Genomic DNA, 23,885 nt, shown 5'->3' with positions numbered 1-23,885 from the left:
TAGCTCTTTTATTATTATCAAGGGCCAATTCTGGATTAGTTTGACCATTTAAAGATGGTTGGCATGGACTGTTGCAACTCTTTTGCTCCCCCCAAAATGGGACTGTAGGCAATTTCCAAATATTTCTTTTTTAAAAAATTTTTTTTTAATTTATTTATGATAGTCACACAGAGAGAGAGAGAGAGAGGCAGAGACACAGGCAGAGGGAGAAGCAGGCTCCATGCACCGGGAGCCCGACGTGGGATTCGATCTCGGGTCTCCGGGATCACGCCCTGGACCAAAGGCAGGTGCCAAACCGTTGCGCCACCCAGGGATCCCTCCAAATATTTCTAACACACACCTCAGACCATGACATTAATAGTTATTTAATATTTGTAAAAGGAAAAGAAGGGAAGAAAGCAGAAGAAGATGGAAGGGACAGAAAGGAAATACAGGATGGATGACAGAGGCCTCAATTCATGGATGCCATCCCTAATCCTTTCAATGTGATCAGGTGGACATCAGCTCATTGTACTGAAATTACTATGGTCAACACAAAATGTACCTCCCCTGTCTACTAGTTTACCCTAACATGGGGAATGACCTGTAGACCAGTAGTACACGCATGCCTAGGACTATAGGGTGATCTATTATTAGTATCATTTTTCTCTGTCCTTTACTCTATGGAAAAAGGAAGATTGAAGTTAAGATTACTTTAAGTCTGTGACCCACCTGCATAGTACCTAAATGATTACTGCTAGCTCTGGATAGTGATTTCCTAAAAGCATACCCTTCAAACACAGAGAGAAGAGAGAGGAGAGAAGAGGAGAGGAGAGGAGAGGAGAGGAGAGGAGAGGAGAGGAGAGGAGAGGAGAGGAGAGGAGAGAGAAGAGAAGAGAAGAGAAGAGAAGAGAAGAGAAGAGAAGAGAAGAGAAGAGAAGAGAAGAGAAGAGAGAAGGAAGGAAGGAAGGAAGGAAGGAAGGAAGGAAGGAAGGAAGGAAGAAAGAAAGAAAGAAAGAAAGAAAGAAAGAAAGAAAGAAAGAAAGAAAGAAAGAAATTGCTTATCTTAAAGTTATAACTTTGTTCTCCCTTATAAAATTGGACAATTAATACTATTCTCTATGTTAAGGAATTATAAAGACACTAAATAATTCAAATAGTCTGTGATTCCTTACTTAAAAGCATCTGAATTTAAAATATCAAAACTTCTCCCAATAACCCATTTTGATGTGTACTAACATAGAGAAGAGTTTTTCTTATGACCAACCAACATATCCATGCTTTAAAGGAAGATAAGCCTGTTTTATTATCTGGTCTGGTCTTCCGTAGACACAAAATACAGGTAAGCCTCCCATTTATTAGGGCCACTCAGAGCTGAACTAAAAAGTCAGATTAGAATGATTAGAATTTCCTCTATGTCACTTAGTTTACCCACTTCTTACCTCCATTTAGGAGCCTACTGCTCTCAAGATCCCTCAGAAGCTCCTGGTGGTCTGGTGTCCTTCAACCCCACACCTGTATACATACATCTGTCACCTGTTCCCTCCCATGGAAGTGCCATATACTCTGGGAAGCTTCCCCTTTAAATGCATCCCATTTTCCCTGATTTTGCCATTCAAAATAACAAAAAAAATAAATAAATCTGGAAATGCCAAAGCTCTATGAAATAAGACATTTTATTTTAACCAAATTATTTTTGAAATCTTCCAAAACCTTAAGAGGTATGAGCTACTTTACTATGATTACCATTACTGCCATATACACAACTAGCCCTAATTTCTGGTTTGTTTCAAAATCATACTAAAAGACAGACTGTGGTAAGTTCCATAGGGAAATCTAAACACAATGCTATGGACTATAAAAATCAGGGAAGAATTCTTAGAAGAGTTAATATATACATAGGACATTAAAGAGTGAGTAGGACTCCTATGAACTGAGACATAATCTAAAGGTCATGGTTACATTGCTTTTATCAATATATATAATGCAGTTATGTATAAAGTTTATGAGATTGGATTTGTGATGAAAGAGAACCTGTATAAATATATTTTGTCATCATGTAGTCTCTCAAAGTAAAAAGTGCAATACATATCTTGTAAATTACTTATGAAAAAGATTTAAATGAAATATAGATCTTTCAACAAATTCAGGTTATTGTACATAGAGTCTCAGAGAAGGGGGAAGGGAAAAAAAGCAGTGAGAAGAAAGATTTAAAATTATTCTAAATCACTAAACCCTAATGCAAAATTTGAGAAAGTGTAGTTTAGCACAACATTTCTTATTTATAAAATTAGATATATTTAGAAGAAGATGGGGGAAACACAGTGGATGCTATTGCTGTGAGCATTGATTGTATCTGTCTTCTAACACTGCAGGCAAATTACAGCTCTTAGAAACCTGATTGTCCTCTGTTAAACACTATAATTTCTAATATAATTGGCCAATAAATAACAACATAAATTAATTGCTGTATTTAAATACTAATGAGATTCATTTCTATTGAGCTTTGGCATATTTCACACACACATTAACGTGCTTAAAATCAAGGGAATAAACCAAATTGCAGCAACCTTGTGGACATTTTTAGCTTGTAAAGAGCACATCTTTGTGGTGATATTTAAATAAGCCTACTTTATATGGAAATTTGGGTGTGTTCAAGCTACTGAGTATATTTTTATTCAGTGAGGTTTTTTTTTATAGTTGGGTTGCTCATTAGGCTGTGATTAATGTCATGCTTATTTTTATATGCAGTTAGAAAACTAACATTTACATGGAATAAGAAAAAAAAGAAGAGCAGCAAAAAAAGGAGATAAAAAGGCTAACAAAACAAAGCTAACAACAAAGTCATCAGGACAGAATTTCTTTAAGTTCCTTTGTCAGGAAGGAGAACAAAGAACTATTGAACAATCATTATTTATAACTGAGAAAATAGACAGTCATGCAAAACCCAAATACTGTGGTACCAGTAAGTTTTGGGGTCTGCATACAGAAGGTAAGTATGAATCCAGTTCTTTTATACTATTATAATTTTTCCAGACTCTCTTAAAAAAATCAGAAAATAGAAACCCATCATCACATATAACTTGATTTACCACTCCATTAAATAAGAGCTGTCAAAAGACTATGGCTTACAAAATTTTAAGCCTTCTTTTCCAAAAGAAAGCCAGGGAGAGGACTTGGAAAACATTAAAATAGATTCAATTATAGTATAAGAAAAATTTTGGTCTAGTAATGGATTTCCATGCCTTTTATTTCATATTCAACTATCTGTGATTTGTTACTATTGTTAAGTATTTGCACACTCATTGTATTTACAAAATATTTATTGGTATTTCTACTGAATGTAAGTACAATGTAAGTGTAACTGGAGGCCAAAAATGTATCTTTTCAAGGTCAAACACTAAATTATGAGGTACTGAGGCAAGATAAAATTTCTTTTTATCTATGTCACTTACTGCAATTTATTCATTGAGTTAAAGGTATTTATAGTAGCTATGAAAGACTCAGAGCTGATATTTGTAAGGAATGCTGGTATTCTCTAGTAGTCCAAACTCTGTTTTGAGTAGAAAGTTATTCTTTTTATTTCTTTATTTCATTCTTGTTATTTATTTACTGTATTATTTATTTACTTTATTTGTATTCTTTTGAATAGAAAGGATTCTTTCTTTAGAATAATTGATAAATTATCAGACAGACTTGGCTTGAACACTGCCAAAGAAAGGAAACCAGGGATAACCCATAACTCTCCAAAGAGAAAATTTCTACCTGTTAATCCTAATTTTTGGATTAGCATTAAATCTAAAGCATCTTCCTTAGCAGAAAGAAAAACAAGCAAATAAAAAGGGCAAGTTTATTACTTCTAGATAATAAATCTTCAACTATGTAAAGACTATTTGATAAAATCTTAGAGAATTATATTTACAGATTCAACAGATATTTTTTTGATATTATATATTCAGGTCCTACTGAAGTGTTTATTAAGGTTGGCAATGAGAACGAATGCAGTTAATATAGTTGGTTCCAGGCCTTCACACAATCAATTTGTTCAGTAAGTGCTAGCCATATACAGTTATCACCGAAGACATGAGTACCCAGAGTAAATGTAACGTGCCCTTTGTTCTCATAGAACTTTTGGCAGGAATGAGAGATATTTAACGGGATATGCACAATCAAGAAATATTATTGCCACTAGCTTTCTCAATGATTGCAATAAAATCCAAATTTCATACCATGACCAGCTTCATCTTGTATCAGGCTCCACACTCGCAGTAGCAGCCTCTTTTTATTGCTTGAGCATGCAAAAGCACTTTTGCACTTGAGGAATTGGGAAGTACAAGTCACTTCACCTTAGAATGTTCTGTCCCATGATATTAATATGAAAGGCTGGGTGCTTTTCATGTTCAAGTTTCAGCTTAAGAGAGGTTCTCTCCAACCACCTTTCTAAATGTAAATCACTGCTTAAATGACTTTCTTCTGGAACATCCTAGTTTCTTCATAATACTTACCTGACTCTATAACTTTTTAAATTTTTGATTATTATTTATTTTCCCCCAAACCAGGATTTACTGCTTCACTCAAAAATATTTATAAAGAATACCACACATTGTCTCAGCCTTGGGATATAGCAATAAACAAAACAGATTTCAGTTTCTAGCATTCTTGGTGTCTATATTGTAGAAGGGAAACAGTAAACAAATGGAAAAATTCAACATACAATATATCAAGAAAGTAGAGAAAGAGAAATACACAGATGTGGAGTACCATAGTGTAGCCAGGAAGATCTCTTTGGTGAGATGACATTTGCACCCATAAAGTTAATGAGGGCAGAAACCCTGTCTGTATACAACAACCCCCATGCCTGGCACAGTGGCTGGTCAAGAGTACTCAACAAATATTTGATAACTGAGTGAATGAGTGAATTAATTTTTTCAATTATGTTCCCAAGCACATAGTGGACTATATTCTTATATGAATCTCCCATCAGAGACAAATGGAGGAGAAAAGGCTGCAGACAGGAAAACTCAATAAGAAGCTATTGTAGCAATACAGACAAAAGATGATTATGACCTTATTGTGGAATTACAGTGGGGATGGGAAGTAAAAGTGATAGAATACAATGACAGAGTACATGCTGGGACAAAGGGTGAGAAGAAGGAGAAAGCAATGTTACTAGTCTTCTCACTTAAGAGACTACATGGGTGGTAGTACTGTTCACTTATTTAGGAACCAGAAAAAGCATATGAAGGGGAAAGCTGGTGAGTTTGGCATTAGACATATTAATATTACAGTATCTTAGAATATGTAAGTAAATATTTTATTATAGGATCCAACTACAGATAAGAAATGTACACTTCAAAATCATCATCATATAAATTATGACAAAGTTATCACCAATCCTGTCTGAGAAGAGGATCATAAGAAAAACCCTAGGAAACACCAACGTTTAAGGATTGACAAGACAAAGAACTGGCTTTTAAGACCTTTAAAAAAGAGCTGTCAGAGAAGTAATAAGGGAGTTGAAAGTTTATCACAGCAAGAAATGCAAATAATAATGCAAATAATATAATAATAATAATTTCAAGAAGGGAGTGAATGGCATTGTTAAATGTTACTGAAAGGTCAATTAAAATAAAGATTGAAGACTCTGAGGGTAGTGACATGTGCATGTTTGGTGACCTGTTCAACAGAAGATTCAGTGTAGTGCTGAGGTCAGAAATTAGATTGGAATAGAAAGAAGTTAGAGTCAGAGGTGAATAAATGGAGGCAACTACTACAGACAATTATATATCTCTAGAATGTTCACTCTGATGGAAAAGGAAAAAGAAGAGGGTAGCTTTGAAACCATGTGTGTGTGGCAGGCAGGGTTTAAGGAGAGTAGAGGGAGAGAGAAGAACATTTAAATTTGAGATATCAAAAAAGCTTGTAAATGTGACTTCTAAGACATTGTCTAAACTATAATTAATGTGTAAAATCAGTAAAGCTTGTATCATCTCTTTAAGGATTTCCTTCTTTCCAATTCCACAATAATAATAATAAAAAAAATGTCTTTCTAGACTTGCAACTTCAAAACTAGGATATGGTGAGCTAAAAGGGAAGTCCCAACTTCTTTTCCAATAACATGATTTTTTTGCAAATTAACCATATTATTTTGAGATGATTGTAGATTCATATGTAATTATAAGACACAAGACAGAGATCCCATACATCATGTACCTAGTTTTGCCAAATTATCACATCTTCCAAATATTATCTATTGTGTTTTTTCCCTTCCTTCTTCAGGCACTAAAATTCCTTTTTTTTACTATTTCCTTTCTGTTTGGGAAGTTTCCCATAGTCACTTTTTTTTTTAGATTATGGCCACATGGCAATACATTCTCTTCACTTTCCTCCACTTGATAATGTGTTGATTTCCCCTCTATTCCTAAGGATATTTTTGCTGGACAGGGGATTCTGGTTTGCCAGTTGCTTAATTTCAGCATTTGAAAACTTATCCGTTTCTTCTAACCTGTATGGTTTCTGATGAGAAGTCTTCTGTCACTTGAATAATTTTTACCCTCTATGTAAGGTGTCTTTTTTTCTGTGGCTGCTTTCAAGAATTGTTCAGTCTGTTTTAATCAAAAGTTTAATTATGTCATATTTGCAAATAGATTTATTTCCATATGATGTTTGAGGTTCATTCAGCTTCCTAAAAATATGGACATATCTCTTGCCAAATTTGGGGAATTTTCAGCCACTTTTCCTTCCAGTATTTTTCAGCCCTGACTTCTTTCTCTTCTCTTCCAAGCCTGTGACAACATGAATGTTAGATCTTTTGTAAGAATCTCATAGGAGCCTAAAGTTATATTTATTTGGTTCAATCTATTTTCTATAGTTGTTCAGTTTAGGTAAAAAAGGGCAATAACAAAGGTAAATAGAAAAGGATAAATATGAATCATAGAAATGTTCAAATAACCTCAAACTGAGCAGAAAAAGAGGAAAAAAGAAACAAAAAACAAGGAACAAATGGAAAACAGTCAACAAAATGGCAGATCTGATTCAACCATATAAATATTTATATTAAATTTGAATTGACTAAGCAGGCAATCAAAAGAGATTATGAGTTTGCAGATAAAAGCAAGATCTAACTATATGCTATCTACGAGAAGCCAGATGTATGCATAAAAACATGTATGAAGTAAAATAATGGATAATAATATATCATATGAATATTAGTGGACAGAAGTGGGAGCAGCTTTATTAATAACAGACAAAGTAGACCTAAGAATAAAAAATGTTATTAAGGATAAGAGGAATATTACATAATTATAAAGGGATTAACTCTCCAAAAAGATATGACTCCTATATGTCTACACATCTAATAATAGAGCTTCAAATACATGCCACAAATGTGATAGAACTGAAATGAGAAACAGACAAATCTAAATAAAAGTATAGTTAGAATCTGCAACCTATCCCAGTAATTATTAGAACACATAGACAGAAAATAAGTAAGAATGTACACCTGAACAACACTACAATCCAATTAGGCCTAATTGGTATTTATAGAGCATTTCACCCAATAATAGAGGTGGCCCCACAGCCATGAAAGAAATGATGAGGAAATACTACAATTTTATGCCCAAATATTCCACAACTCAGAACAAACAGAACAATTCCTTGACAGACACAAAAGACCAAGACTACCAGTGACTCAGAATAGATAACTTGAATGATCCTGTATCTATCTAATAAAAAAATTAAATTCAAAGTTTATTTTATATTTTTTAAAGATTTTATTTATTGATTTATTTTGACAGAGAGAGAGGAGAGAGAGGCAGGCAGACAGAGAGGGAGAGGCAGACTCCCTCGTGGGCAGGGGCTGATGCAGGGCTCAGTCCCAGGACTCTGGGATCATGACCTGAGCGAGATGCTTAACCAACTGAGCCACCCAGGCACCCCCAAAATCAAAGTTTAAAACTTTCCAAATAACACCAACACACACACAAACATGCATATACACCTCAAGGCTAATGTGATTTTACTGATTAATTCCATCAAATATTTAAGGAAGAAATATCATTTCTATACAATCTATTCCATAAAATACAAAAACACTTTCTAACTCACTTTATGAGGACACTTATATCCTAAAATAAAAATCAGAAAAATATGATAAAAATTATAAACTAATATGTCTCATGAATATAGACACAAAAAAATCCTCAAAAACATATTGATAAATTGGATCCAGCAATATATAGAAAAGTAATACATCATAATCAAGTGGGATTTTTCCCAGGAAGGCAAAGCTGGTTCAACATTTAAAAACCAACTAATGTAATTCATTATACTAACAGAATAAAGGAGAAAAAAATATATGATCATCTCAAAGGAAACAAAACAAAATAAATTTCTGGCAAAACTCGACATCCATTGATGAAAAAGTGGTCTGAAAACTAGGAATAGAAAGGAAGCTCCTTAACCTGGTAACAGGTGGAAACAATGTAAGGATGCCTCTATCATAATTTCTACTCAACACCATAACTAGTACAAGAAAGCAAGAAAAAGTAATACAAAGCATAGAGACCAAAATGAAGAAATAAAGCTGTGTCTACTTGCAGATAACATGGCTGTCAATGTAGATAATCATAAATAATACATATTATATCTCTAAGCACTGATAAATGAGTTTGTTAATAAGCACAAGTAATACTTTACTTTTTTATTTTAAGTATTATTTCCAAATGGGATGGGAGGCAGGAAGGATGGGGGAAGATAAGGTTATGCACAGCATTAGCATGAAGTAACTCCCATGGCCAAAGTTAGAAAAATTTAATCAATACCATAATGAATAATAGTGTTGAACCGTAATCCAAAAAAATGAAATAAATACCCATAATCAGTTCAACCAACATAAATATATAACTGAATGAATAAATTAATGTGGAAGAATAAATAATTCTTCCTTCTACAAAACAAGTCTAAATAAATAAGTACTGCCATAAAATTAAGCTTTTCTTCCTCTTCAATAGAAAGTAGCTAAATTAATATCTCCTCTTCAATTCCTACACTTAAAGATTTTGTCAGTTGCAATGACACAATTATATTTCCATAATCTTATAAACTGAAGTTTGAAGATGCGTTTTAAATATTTCAGAAGAGAACTTTAAAGTGCCTCTCTTCTTATAACATTATTTTTCTAACATTTGTGCACACACCAGCTACTTCACAAAATCTCTTGAAGAAAAAAAATATTCATTTTTGGCTCTAGAAATGTGGCAATGAAGCAAAGCAATTTCTCTCAAATCTCTTCATTTCTACATGCTTTTCTACTCTCGTTACTCTCACCAGTTTCAGCATCTACCCCAAAGTATAATGATGGAAAGATCTTTTAGCAGGTATCATCTAAGTATATTTACTCTCTCAAAGCACTTGAATTTGGTTACTTTAGCTGGTTTCTGGAAACACATGACCTTCCCTGGAAAGGACTATTTCTTATAGTCTTGTTTCTCAATATTGTTAGATGCAAAGTATTTTACTAACATTTTCTTTGGTTCAAGCAGACTTTTAACTTGTAGTAGTGCCTATACATTTTATATAAGCACATGACAAACTGGTCCAAAAATTTTTAATATGTTATATAGTTGGTTGAAGAAGATTGATCCAAGGATTCTATTCTCTTTCTGTTTGTGGTTTATAATTCCATTTCTTTTCACAGTCTTAGCATTCCTTTCTGAACACACAATTGTAGGACAAAGATAAAATATCTTACGCTCGTAGTGTATAAATCATAAATTGTTCAAAATCTTCACTGTTCAATTGTCAATGAAATTTCATGACAATTTTCTTATTTTGTCTCTATAAATATTTCTTTAATGAAATTCATTATGTTGCTAGCAATTTGAGACCAAGAAATTTCTCAGCAAGCCAGTCAAAGGAAGACTGAATTCATTATTACCCACTGAGCTGTCAGATTTAAAGATGATTTCTTATTATTTAGACCCGTTCAGAGGTCCAATATAGAAGAAACAGAAATAGTTAAATTACTAACATCACTAATCTTCAGGTATACAGCAGAATATAATACAGAAAGAAAATTTTCAGTATAGGAATGTAGATGTAACACCGTACCCTAAAATTTATACTGTACATAGATCTCAAAAATCCTCAATGTTAGGCAGCCTGGGTGGCTCAGCGGTTTAGCGCCACCTTCAGCCCAGGGTGTGATCCTGGAGACCTGGAATCGAGTCCCATGTAAGGCTCCTTGCATGGGGCCTGCTTCTCTCTGCCTGTGTCTGTGCCTCTCTCTCTCTATGTCTCTCATGAATAAATAAATAAAATCTTTTTTAAAAATCCTCAATGTTTATTTAAAAAGGTTAGTAGCTACAACAATTATTTCAACGTTTCATTTAAACTTTAGCCACTGAATATGTAAAACCACAGTACTATCTTCTTAAAAGCATTCTTATAAAATCTATTACCTTGAAGGATGATTGATGAGAACAAAATTATTTTGACTACTTCATTTTTCTGCAACAACTGGTTTTCTTCACTCTTTAAACATTTTATTATTCTTGGATATTTTAATATTAAAAATATTAAAAATTGTATATTTTCCAAAAAACTAATATCTAAGTATTTCTTATTACTGATGTTACTTTTAACACTTTTAAATTTCAATTTCCAATTGCTTGATGCAAATACATAGAACTATAATTGATTTTTTTGTATATTGAATTAGGAACACACTAAAAAAATCACTTATTGGTTCTATACGAGCTTTGTTGTATTTAAGATAGAATTTTCTACTAAGACAATCATTTTGTCCTTGAATAATAACAATTTCCCTTTGTCCCAGACATCAGACTCTAGGAAACCGTATCAAGAAAAGAAGTAAAAAATAAGAAGGAAAAAAAATTCCCCAATGACTCAGAAATAGAGAACAATATCCCACTTCTCCAACTTCCCTTCATTTCAACTGGCCAGACCCATTCCTCTGAGAATATGACCTCACTTAGCTCAATGGTATGTGATAAATTAAGGTCCGCTGAAAGGATTAACTGAGATCAATTGATATAACACATGTGAAAGCATTTGTATTGCATAATATTATTTAGGATTGAGTTTCTTTAGGATTATTCTTTTCAGTTAGCGCTTTCATATTTTCATATTTTCTTAAGTTGCAGATTTGGTATATTTTCTTTACCTAAAATTTTTATTGATGCTTTATACCATGACCTTTGAAAGGTTACTACAAAAACATGACACACTATTTTCATTTCCTTACAAGAGAGAAAGAGAAATAGAGGAAGACTTTAAATTAGTTAAAAGTTTAAAATCATCTTTCACCTCCTTATGAAGTATGGATTTTCAACAATGAAAACAAGGCTTGAGTTGAAAGAACAATTCTTGAAAGTTTTAGTCCTTAAACTGAACTACTGATCTTCTATGCTGAAACCTAAGGAAGCTCTCAAGAGATAGAAGACCATGTGAGTTCTTTCTCTTGCTCAGGCAAGTTCCTCATTACAGGCTTCCAGTAAACAATCATAATATCTCTCACCAAATAAGGCTGCATCCTTAATTTGGCTGGCTTCCAAACAGAAAGGCAAAAAATCTTTAAAGAAATAAAGATAAGGAGAAAAGGACAGAGAGAGAGAAATGAGTGAAGCTGAATTTTAATAGTGATTTTTGGATATGGTTATATTTCTACCTCCTCTAGTTTTGCCTCTTTTAAAACATTTTTATAAAGACAGGAAGCATCTATGGCCAGAATAAGCATGACCTTATTAGTCTTTGTAAAACAATGAAAGAGAGGAACATTTATTACAACTTTTCAGCAAAATACACTCTTCTAAAAACAAAACTGATTTCAGTGTGAGAGTATAATACATACAAGTGGCCTTCAAGGAAGTTCATTTTATATATGGATTAAAGGTATACAAAGCTCCCTCTTCCCCTTGGCTTTAATAATGTATGCCAACCTTTGGTAACATAAGTGGATGTTTCGGTTTTCATCTGTGTCGAAGCAGTTATATTTCATAGTTAATGAATGAATGGGCAATCCCTACAGAGTTGATGGGCTGGGTGCCTTTCCCTTTGCTGATTGAATTAATTTACTGTTCCAGGCCTCCGATGCCCACTCACTAACACCCCCAGGCACTTTCTAAAGTAATTATGATTCCATTTAAAGTCTCTATTGAAATAAACTTTGATGATAAAAATAATAATTTCCTTCAGTTCACTATCCTGAATTGTTTTAATGTTTAGCAAACAACTCTCCAGAGCCACTTTCACTCTCTAATTTGTCCTGTCTCATTCTTATTGGAAAGCACAGGACAGAGGCGTTTTGAGAGTTTGTTCTGAAGCTTCTAAGTAAGATCTCCCTTTGATGGGATTGATTTGGAAACCACTCCGACTCACTAGGGAGGCCTTTATTGCATTCACTTGGAACTGTTTCTAAAATGACCTTAAAAGTAATTCTTTAAATTTTCCACAGGAGGAAAACAAATATAAATTCTCCAAATATCATTTTTTCCATTTTTGGTAAAGGAAAACTGGCCCTATTCAACTCTTCCATCTTGTTAGAGTTTTTTATATTGTCAACAAAACCATAATTGCAATATAAGACCATAATTTTAAAAGAAAACTTAAAAATTCACTTTGCATGGAAAGCTTCCAAAAGAAAAAAAATGTCCCAAGTTAGGAAAATAGCCAGTAAAGTATAGTTAAAATTTGAAAAAACACTTTAGGAAGATTTATTTTTTCAGAAAGTGTTATATTTGGAAATTGGAATACATGGCCTAATTAATGTTTAATGCTGGCACACAAAGGCAAAGAGGAAAGCAGCCAAGTTTCAATGGCCACTTCCCTAAAGAGAAATAGAAACTTCATAATCAATCAACATGAAGCATTTATTGTGCAATCTATTATATGTCTATCATTAGTCTATGTGTTGTAGGGAATACAAAAGAAAGAAATTAGAGGCTTTGCTTCATTGTGGGATGACATCAAATGATTCAGATAGCTAGCTATCTGACCTCAACTTGCTCTGAACCTAAGATTTTATTAAGAGGTACTTCAATGAAAAGACAGGATTTAAACTGACCCTTGAAGGATATCTAAGGTCTGAATAGATGGGGGGGTCAGAGTGACATAAGGAGAGCATTTAAGGAAGGGGAAACCACAGGCTTACTTTTAGGGCCATTATTTCACCCTGATGAGAACTGTGCACGCTTGCCGTAGAGTATTGTAAAGCTAGGTTGTGTCTGCTATGTTGAATCCGGAAGACATGTAGAGACGTGCTAAGACTCAGAGTTACTGAATTCACACCAGGGAAATGGGGCAATAAAATTGACATTTAAGGACAACTGCAAGAAAAAATTCTGTAAACAGGACAATTGAAAGAACTCCATAGAAGTCCAGGCATGAAGAAATACAAGAATAACTAGGGCTCCAGCTTCAAGAACAAAGAGAAAAGGCTAGAAATGAATGACATTTTGAAAAAGGAGATATGGGAATTAGATAAAAGAATTACATCAAGATGATTATATAGGATCCAGTCTAAATAGCAGAGGAAAAGGTAGTTTTTTGGGCAGAATCAGTAGAGTTTGGACAAAGGGTGTTTTTAACAAGGATCGTGTCTGTGTGTGTGTGTGTGTGTGTGTGAGAGAGAGAGAGAGGGAGAGAGAGAGAGAGAAAGAGAGAGGGGGGAGAGAGAGAGAGAGAGGTGTAATAAAGATGGTAGAAGGGAGAGAATAACCAATACAATGGTTTTCAACTCAAATGTTGATTCTGGGGTGATGGTCAGACATTTAAATGATGACTTCTAAGCAACAGTTTGAAAAAATTACAGGATAAGAGCAAGAAACAATAGAATATTCTGGGAAGCCTGAAGCCAACCAGATGACATTCAATAGATTTTCTTGAAAGAAACAATATCTTTTTTTTAGCCTATTTCATGATTTATCAATTATTCTTACCTCTATGATTTCATCCATCCCTATTACATAGGGTTGGTGACGAGGTTATATATGAATAAATTGTGCCAACTGTAAAGGGCATTATAAATCTATATGTCACCATTACATCCTATGTTATCTATACATTATTTTCTAAAAAGACACTATTTCCCTGCTCTTTAAGTGTAAGCTACACAGAGTGATTTCCTTATAAAGAATTTGGTATAGAGAAAGAGAAAAGAGACTTTATAGTGGAGAAAGGTGACTAAAACTACCTCTGGCAGGTGATTGAGGCTAACATAAATAGTGGTAAGTCATGTTGATATTACATAGCTTGATATGATATGACAATGGCACTTTCCCTTTGTTGTCTTCCTCCAAAAAATTCACAATCCTAGTTTAATCATAAGGGAAAAAAAACCACACAACTCCTAATTGAGGGGCAATCTACAAAATACTTTACCAGTATTCCTCAATACTGTCAAGATCAGCAAACATGAAGAAGGTTTAAGAAATTTCACAGCGAAAAAGAGCCTGAGGGGCCAAGATTGCTGAAAGCAGTGTGGATAGGATCCCAGGAACAGAAAAAAAAAAAAAAAGGACATAAAAGGACATTAGGTAAAAACTAGGGAAATCTGATTACTGATGTACAGAGTTTAGTTAAAAACAATGTTTCAATATCAGTTCACTAATTGTGACAAACTAATGTAAGATGACAACCATAGGGGAAAAGAAGGGTAGGATACATGGAAACCCTCTATACTATTTTTGTAATTTTTCTAAAAGCCAAAGGTATTCTAAACTAAAAAGTTTAGCTAACAATCTCTTTTTTTTACAAATTTTTGTTTTAATTTTTATTTATTTATGATAATCACAGAGGGAGAGAGAGAGAGGCAGAGACACAGGCAGAAGCAGGCTCCATGCACCAGGAGCCTGATGTGGGATTCGATCCCGGGTCTCCAGGATCGCGCCCTGGGCCAAAGGCAGGCGCCAAACCACTGCACCACCCAGGGATCCTGCTAACAATCTCTTTAAATAGAAAGAAACCACATACAACAGGCAAAAAGGAAGAGTAGAAGGAAAATGGACTTCCATTCAGTCACGAAATTTAAGACTTTTTAAAAATGTCAATATAAATTTCCTAACTAAAAAATTCTATTCAAAAGTAGATCTCTCAGGAAAAACATATATGTTGGGAATTTAAAGCCAAACAGAATAGATATTTTAGAAACATGTTCTTAAAAGATGAAAGTTTATTTAATTAAATGTTCTGAAGTAGTTGTTTTAAATGACATATATTCTAGAATTTGGTTTTATGACTTACTAGGTCTTTATTAAAATATTATTTACATTTGAAATGCCATTATAAAATTATCCTACAATGTTTATAAAACGAGATAGGGCATTTTTTCAAATTAAAGCTATACTAGTTTTTCCCTTCCTGGATTCAAGAGAACATATTTGTGCTTACTCCATTATTCAAAGCAGCTACAATTTTTAGTTACTAAAATTATTTATCCAAGAATAATTTCTAGGACTTAACCCAAATAGTTAAAAATTACTCAAAAATTACTCTTCCTCCTCCAATTACTATTTTATTCTTTTGTTTCAATTTAGAACACATAAGACTCATCTATGATAGCTTAATCTTTCACTGCAAATTTCCCCGTCTGAATTTTAGATATGAAGTCTCAAGGTCTGGCTAAGAAAATGGAAATAACAGCAAATTTGGATGGGTATGGTTTTAGCCTGTTCAAGTTTGCAGCTAGGACTGGGTGCCTGCAAATTAGGTGTCTGTGGCTCCAACCCCAAACCACTCTAAAGCAGGAGGTTTCACTGAGTTTGAAATGAAAATTAAGCCATATGCAAAGTGTTCATTACAAACAGAACACAGCTATGACTGTTGAGTAAGAAGGCAGAGGGGTGAGAAGTGCAGCAGATGAAACATTATTGAAAGTAAAGCCCTGTACCCCAGCTCATCAGCAACACTTTGTTTCCAAATCCCTTTTGGAAAGTTCTCAAACTCTTCACATCTCAGATTTTAAAAAATAAAATAAAATAAGAGATTTTAGTGATTATTTATTGTTTTCTTAACTTTACAGATATTAAAATTGAAAGGTCAGAGGTTCTGTTCTGTCCAAAGAGCATTCAGAGCTGGGATGAGAACTGTGTATCCTAACTCCTGGCTTAGTGTATTCTCTCTCAATATATCTTTCACAACTGTATTTAGAAAATGGTCTCCCATGACAGACTGAACCAGAGATTTAGGAAGCATTTTAGCATATTAAAGTTTGGATAAATCTTTTTTTTGCTAAAAAAGTAACTTTATTAAAATTGAATTTTCCAAGGGAACTGATATCATGGGACATCTTTTTTAAAGTGTTACTTTTACCACTTTGAAGAACAACACCATTGGGTAAAAATCTGTTCCATATCGTTCAAAATCACAAAAAGGACCCAACTAATGAAAATTGTTACCACAATAATGGAAGTACCAAATCTTGCTGTCTTTGAAAATATTTCCCACCTTTGACTTTCAATGGCTACCACATTTCAAACTGGCTAATGAGGCGTTCTAATTTTTAACCATCAATGAAAACCTAAAACAGATAGGGTGTCCTGCTCCACAAGATGGGGAGTGGCACTGAACACCAAGTCAGTGGGAAAATAATTTTTAAAAATCTATGATGTACAAAGTATTTTCCACAATCAAATGTTGTTTTGTTTTTAACTTCTCTAAGTGAAGAGCACTGTGAATGGAATCTAATAAGGCCAGCGACTGCTCTTGAAAGAAATTTCAGAAATGCCACAGTTTTATGCAAATCAAGAAACTAATATGTTTAATAAAACATAGAAGCCATTAGCGGAAGCCACAAGCATTATTTAAAAATAAGAATGGGATAAAACAGAACAAACTAGAAAATATTAAAGTATATCACTGCATAGAATGGTAAGTATATATACATATCTTGATATTGAATTTCTTATTGTATATTAATATTTTTAAAATGCATATAAAACACTGACCTAGAACATAATCTAGATATGAATAGAAGTATTTAAAAGTCTTTGTTTAACTGAAATTACTATCAAAAAGCATAAACATTTGAGACTCTTCCTGTGAAGGAGAACACTACCCTATGGACTAAGGAAAAAAATTTGGAGACTAATATATCTTATGCAGTATTCTATCTGGCTGGTTATCTATTTGTTATATCACATGTTATCCCCCCAAAAAAATCCCACAAAAAACAAACCAAAAAGACCCATGCAGGAATAGTAAGTAGAGCATATTCAAGAATGTGCAAGAGAAAGCAATAGACCAAAGAACAGAGCCAGCAGTAGGGAATATCTCGAGCACCAAATTCTGCAGCTGGAAACTAGGCTATCTAGAAGAAATGTGTTCATTATGGCAGAGGTTGGACTGAAGCAGAGAATTCAGAAAGTGTCAAGAGACGAATCTAGTTTTCATTGTTTGGACAAGTTCAAGCACAAAATTCAGGACTAATGGCTAAGTTCTGAATTTCTGGAGAGATATTAAAGGGACAGGGCACTGAAGTAATAAAAAACAAAAGTAATTATGCACTGTATCAGTGTGATTCCAGATGCAAAGAGATGCTAGAGAAGACAAAAGTGCAATGAGAATAGGCAAAGCTTAAGAGAACTCAAGCCAAAACATGAAAACCAGGTAAATTAAACAAAGTACAGGATTGGGGTTATTCAGCAATGAGAATGAATGAGTCCAGAGGAAATCAGGAGACAAATTGTACCTGAAAGTAAATAGGGGGCAGCAGTGAGTATTTAGTTATTTCTTAATTCCATTCATATGTACCTGGATTTATTTGTTAATATGCTGATTAACTCATAAATTTAAAAAATATGTATTTCTTAAATCCCTAGTGTGTGATAGGTATAACTTCAAGGCCAGGATTTTTAACAATAAAACCTGCATTCCTTAGAGTAGGCATTATAAAATCAGAGTAGGTTGCAGGGCAAATCCTAGCATTGAAGCATGTAAGATTAAAAGCAAAATAAAATTGAGATGCTCCTTGATATAGGCATATTGACATCAAAGAAAGGATGTAACTATCACTACCTTGAAACTGAGGTATAAATGAAAGATGTAAAGAACAGATAAATAAGTAAAATCAGAATAACGTTCAGGGATCTTTTATGGTAGAGCCAAATAATCCTGTACACTGCAATATGGCTCAGTTCAAAAAAGAATATTGATAAAGATAACTCTGTCACTTTAAAAATATGACATTATAGAATAACCAGCATTTCTTAACTATATATCATGCACATGTATGTATTATCTTATTAACTTCTTGTTATAAACTAACTATTCCCAATTTATACTTGTATTATCTATTTACAAATAAAAATAAGTAAACTTATGCTTAGAGATGTTAAGTAACTTACCCTTGATGACTTCATTATTAAATAGGAGGACTTGATATTTGAATCTAAGTTTATTTGACCAAAGTCTGGTTGCTTAACTGCTTCTCTAATTTTAACATAATCAATTAAGGCAGAAAAAGTTATATACTTGAGAAATATTATAGATGGTATTCACCCCCATCAAGCTTATAGTCCTCCTGGGATTAAGAGATTTGAATATATAAAACAGAAAGTAATTTTAAAGAGTATCTAAAATTCAAAATGAGTGATGTCATGGACACTGGAAATCATTCTATGTTGCATCCTTCTATATTGCAATAAATGAAAGAGAAATAGAGAAAAATTGAGAATTCACTCAGGTTTTGAGGGCATGTTTTAATAAAGGAGAGGAGAAGGAGAATATACTTACAATTAAGAGAAAACTGGAGGTGATGTGGAAGTCAAGAAGCTAGAGCAAAGGCTCACAGCTGAAGATACACTTCCTGTGGAATGTAGTTTATTCAATCCTGATCCAGCACTCTGACACAATTAATTTGTTCGACTTTAATGGTAACCTGTTTCATGTTAATGTTGTTGATACCTAAGATATCCAAAGTAATCAGTCAGCTTCTGAGGTCATTATTAGGTCAATAATTATTACCTAAACTATTCAAAAATCATTTTAAGAGACTACTGCCAGGGTTAGCTATAATTTTGCTAAAAAAAATTCAAATTGGCAATATTTTTTCTCTAAGGACTATTAACCCAGGGACAGTTGTCTGAATTAAAAGAAGAAAAAAATGATTAACATTCACTTTTTATCTTCACAATTTAATAACTAGCAAATACTGAGGTGAGTGTAGGGGGAATTTAAGTATATCTCTGACCAAAGAACCAGCAATATACATCTTTCAGTTGAGAAGTCTATACTGCTATCATTGCCCTTAAATTAAAAGCTGGTTGAAAATACACATTTCATTTAATATTATTATTTCTGAATCTCACAATACTTATAACTATATAGAAAAATCTTTCATTCGTTCACTTCATAAAAACATATTTGAAAGGCATCTATTATAAGCCTGACACTGTGCTAGACTCTGGGGATACAATCAAGAACCAAAAAAAGAAACACAGAAAGACATTAATCTAACAAATATATGTTATTTTTAAATTGTGCTAAAATTAAAGGTGGTTCTTTAAAAAGAGAAGAAATTTAATAAATTCCAGGCTAACTGTTAAACAGATAAATCAAGAAAAAAGTGATGAAACAAATCATCACTATCACAAATAAAAGACATTAAAAATATATAGGGAAATTTAATGATTAATTTTATGCCAGTATACCCATTTTAGATTAAATGAACAAATTCTTAAAAAATAGAACCTACCAGGCTACCACATGATGAAATATAAAATAGGGATGATTTTATATCTATTAAAGAAACTATATTTGTTGAGAAGGTGTCCCTCCAACAGTATTTTAGGCCACATGATTTTCTCTGTCAATTCTTTAAGAAAGAAATAATATTAATCTCATCCAAAATCTTTCAGAAAGCAGAGAGAAAGGATCATTTTGCAACTTGTTTTATTGAAGTCAGCATGACCCTGATATCAAAGCCAACAAAGTAATTACCAAAAAAAAGATTATAAACTAATATATATTGTGAACACAGACTCAAAAATCATTAACAAAATATTATGAACTCTACGCCAGCAATTTATAAAAAGGATAATACATTATAAACAAGCGGTGTTTGTTCCAGAAATTCAAGGTTTGTTTAATAGCTAAAAATCATTGTAATTTATCATATTAACAATTTAAAGAAGAAATCCATGTGGTCATCTCAGCAGATGTAAAAAATGTACTTGACAAAATTTAACACCTATTCATGATTAATACTCTGTGTAAACTGGGAAAATCATTTAATAAAGAATATCTATGAAAAACTACAGTTAATATCAGTTTTATTTTGAAATATCAAAATACCACCTATAGTAGGAACAAGGAAAGGATGCTTACTTTTACTTGATTTATAATTGTGCTGGAAGTCTCAGTCATTGCAATAAAATAAAAAAATAAAATACACAAAGATTTTTTGAATGTAAAAATATCTCTCCTTGCAGATAATATGAATGTTTATCTGGACAATACTAAGGAATCTACTGAAATACTGTTCTAACCATGGTAAATTGTGTTTTCAAAAATAGTCACTACACAATTTCTGGTGCCACATGATCTTACAGAATCTTGCTACTCCCCTATCAGAATCTTTCCTCTTTTCCTTGAAACTGAGAAATCTTGTGACTGACTTAAAAAAATACATTGGAGGTTAGGGCTTTGACATATAAATTTGGGGGTGGAGGGAGACATAAATATTCAATTAACAGCACACTATGAATTACAAAAGATTGAAGAAAAAATTAAAGATTTAAGGTTTATATGATGTTCAGAGATTAAAAGACTACTTTAGTAAGATTTTATCAATTCTCCCCAAATTTAACAATGGATTTAATACAATCTAAATAAAAATATCATCAGCCTTTTTTGTAGGAAATGACAATTGGATTCTAAAATTCATAGGAAATTTAAATTTCCTTTGCTATTTAAATGACAATAGCAAAATCTATCTTAAAAAAAAAAAAAGAACCAAATTGGAGGGTTTACAAATAACTAATAATAAGACCTAGTATAAAACTATAGTAATCAAGATCACAGTCTAAAGATAGGCCAAAAAAAAATAAATAAATAAAGGAAGAACAACAATGCAACAAAATCAGAGCCCAGAAATAGACCCATGTGATCATTTAATTTCTGAAAAAGATTCCAAAGCAATCCAATGTGGAAGAAAAAACTGAATATCCATATTAAAAAAAAAAAAATAGCCTCAACCCCTGCCTCACAACATACACAAAAATTCATTTGAGGAGGTATATAGAGCTGAACACAAAAAAACAAAGCTACACAATTTATATAAGAATACATGAAATAATATATTCAATAGAGGTAGGCTAATGTTTCTTAAGAATATCACACAAAGCAATTTGGACCAAAAAAGAAAAATGTGATTAACTAGACTTCATCAAAATTAAGACTTCTCCCCAAAAGCCACCATTAAGAAAATAAATGACCAAGGCAACAAAGTCCACAAATATTCACAAAACATTTATCTGACAATGAACTCTAATCCAGGATGCATGAAGAACTTCTATAATTCAATTAATTAAAAAACAACCCAAACTAGGAGAGAGGGGATGGGTGGTTCAGTAGGTTAAGGTTCTGACTCCTGATTTCAGCTCAGGTCATGCTCTCAGGGTTGTGAGATCAGCCATCCACTGGACTCCATGCTTAGTGGGGATGCTGCTTGAGATTTTCTCTTTCCCTCTCCTTCTGCTCCTCCCCACCACACACAAGTACAAGCGTGCCCACTCTCTTTTTCTATCACATTAATAAACCTTTAACCCAAATTTAAAAAAGAAATAGTTAAAAGATTTAAACAGCTCACTGTTGAAGATATATAAATGACTAATAGTACATGACAAAGTTCAACATCATTAATCATCATGGAACTGCAAGTCAAAATCGTAATGAGATACTGTTATACTCTCCCAGAATGGCTAAAATTAAAGACAGACAACCCCAAAGTTGGCTAGGATGTGGAATAACTGGAACTCTCATATGTTGCTGGTGAGGATGTAAAGTATAACCATTTAAAAAACAATTTAACAGTCCCTAGAACTTTCACCTTATTCAACATACTTACACCATTCTTAAAAAATGCACCTAACTCTATGACCTAACAATTCTACTTCTAGGAACATATGAATGAAAAATGAAAGCATATGTCCACAACAACATTGCATAAGAATATTCATAGCTCCTTTATTCATAAAATCTGCAAACTGGAAAAAAGCCCAAGAGTCTGTTATCTAAAAATGGTTAGTGACTGCTATATATTCATACAATGATCATTACTTGATAATTGAAAGGAACAAACTAATCATACACATAATATAAATAAATCTCAGAATCAATTTGCTAAATGAAAAAAAGCCTAAAAAAAGAAAAGAAAAAGAAAAAAAGCCTTACACAAAAGAATTTATACTACATGAATTGATTTATATAAAGTTCTAAAATAGGTAAAATGAATCTATCCTGGAAAGAAATGAGAGCGGCATTTGCCTTGGAAGGAACAGGAATAGCAACTGCCTAGGAAGGGTCATGAGGGTACTTTCTGATGTGATGATGATGTTCTGCATCATATAGGAGTGCATGTATTTTTTCAAGACTTATTGAATAGTATAACTATGCTTTGTCCATTTCATCATGGGTACAGAATACTTAAAATACACGAATATACCTTTGTTTTCATATACACATATACATACACACCCAGGCATATGCAAATATTGAATTCTAGCTAATGAGATGCATGCTGAAAATGTTTAGGGGTTTAATGCACTGATGTCTACAACTAATTATGAATTGCATTAAAAACAACACAAATGGATAAATAGAAGGATAGATAGGTGGACTGACAAATGAAAAAGCAAATAGAGTAAAACGTTAATTACAGAATCTTGGTTTTGAAAATGTATGTGCGGGATCCCTGGGTGGCACAGCAGCTTGGCGCCTGCCTTTGGCCCAGGGCACGATCCTGGAGACCCGGGATCGAATCCCACGTCGGGCTCCCGGTGCATGGAGCCTGCTTCTCCCTCTGCCTATGTCTCTGCCTCTCTCTCTCTCTCTCTCTGTGACTATCATAAATTAAAAAAAAAAAAAGAAAAAAAGAAAATGTATGTGCACACTGTACAATCCTTTCAAGTTTTATGTATGTTCAAAATTTTCCATAAAATTTTGGAAAACATTACAATTATGTAAGGACTTTTCATAATGTACTATGAAAGCATATAATTATGAGATTTGATGGGGTCAGGAAGAATTATTTTAAGAGTAGTAGGTTTTCCATTTTTCTTGAGTAATCTTCTGAGGGCTACAAAATTAATAGCTTCTAGAAGTGGTTCTACTCTAACTACATTCAAATATATCTATACCCTAATGTCTTTCTACTGTTTGTGACATAGTTATCTCTGTGAACTTCCAATCAATTCTATTCACTCCCCAGGCATCAGTTTGGATGCTGGGCTCTCACGGTAGCCCTCTATACAAGGTTAGGACTCTCTGGTGTCTTATTCCTCTCTTAGTACTCATCATCCTTTGCTTTGTTTCCCTGTTTGATGTTTGCCTTCCTCAATAGTCTAGAAGAGGCAAGAGGCAGGGATCTTGTATGTGTTGCTCATCATTATATTCCCAGTTTCTAAAACAGTGCTTGACACATACCAGACATTAAACTAATGTATACTATGTGAATCAATCTTGTTGTGTTAAATATTAAAAGAGTGGATTATGCAGAAAAGTGGACACTATTCACAGGAAAGTTTTAATTTCATTACAGTAAACTCCTGAGCTGTTTAAGATAAATCATCCAAATTAACCTATATCCTGGTTCTATGAAATAATCTAAAGACTTCTTGAAAAGAAGAGCTTTTTCCCAACAAAGAGAAGTTATGTGCTCCAACTGGATA

General features: G+C 33.2%; 1 long non-coding RNA gene across 1 annotated transcript in view; it reads right to left on the bottom strand.

Annotated features, from left to right (window-relative positions):
* The window catches only part of LOC140601463 (uncharacterized), a 660,248-nt gene that overhangs the window by 132,536 nt on the left and 503,827 nt on the right, over positions 1-23,885 (bottom strand). The window contains exon 7 of the long non-coding RNA XR_012004462.1: positions 18,730-18,900. This is a non-coding gene — a long non-coding RNA (uncharacterized lncRNA). The remainder of the gene's footprint in view (positions 1-18,729; positions 18,901-23,885) is intronic.

The sequence above is a fragment of the Canis lupus genome, chromosome 12, assembly GCF_048164855.1.
Source record: "Canis lupus baileyi chromosome 12, mCanLup2.hap1, whole genome shotgun sequence".
NCBI classification, from domain to species: domain Eukaryota; kingdom Metazoa; phylum Chordata; class Mammalia; order Carnivora; family Canidae; genus Canis; species Canis lupus.
This window is presented reverse-complemented; position numbering and strand designations above follow the sequence as displayed.